The sequence below is a fragment of the Bison bison genome, unplaced genomic scaffold (assembly GCF_000754665.1).
Source record: "Bison bison bison isolate TAMUID 2011002044 unplaced genomic scaffold, Bison_UMD1.0 scf7180017851713, whole genome shotgun sequence".
NCBI classification, from domain to species: domain Eukaryota; kingdom Metazoa; phylum Chordata; class Mammalia; order Artiodactyla; family Bovidae; genus Bison; species Bison bison.
This window is the reverse complement of record NW_011482286.1, coordinates 12,658-13,396: the sequence shown is the minus strand read 5'-3', so window position 1 is coordinate 13,396 and position 739 is coordinate 12,658.

Below are 739 nucleotides of genomic sequence, written 5' to 3'. Positions count from 1 at the left end.
CACCAGTAAACATTTAGAAATCACCAGTGAATTCTCCCAAACATTTAAGTTAGAAATAATACCAATTCTCCACAATCTCTTCCATAAAACTGAAGTCGAGAACACCTGACTCATTCTGTGAGACCAATACTACCCCAATTCCAAAACCAGATAAAAGATACTACGAGAAAGGAAAACTACAGACCAATATCTCTAATGGATACAGACACAAATCCTCAACAAAGTATTATAAAACTGAATCTAATAATGTATAAAAAGTTATGTGCCAAACAACTGAAATTTATTCCAGGTGTTCAAGGTTGATTCAACATTTGAAAATCAATTGATATAATCCACTACATGTTAACAGACTAAAAAAGAAAAATTAAATGATATTATCTGATACAGAAAAAGTATTTGACAGACTCCAACAACCATTCATGATAAACGCTTTCAACCTGGGAGTAGAGGGGAACTTCTTCCACTTGATAAAGAATATCTACATGGTGACTGAACAACAAAGACTACAAGAAACTAACATTATACTCAGTGATGAAAAAGGAGACACTTCACCTGGAGTGTCAGGAACAGGGCAAGGAGGTCCTTTCTCATTGCTCTTACTGAATATCATACTGGAAGTACTAGCTAGTGCATTAAGACAAAAAAGGAAATAAAAAGTGTGCAGATTAGAACTGAGGAAATAAATTTATCTCTATTTGCAGATGACATGACGGTCTATGTAGAAAATGCCAAAGCATTG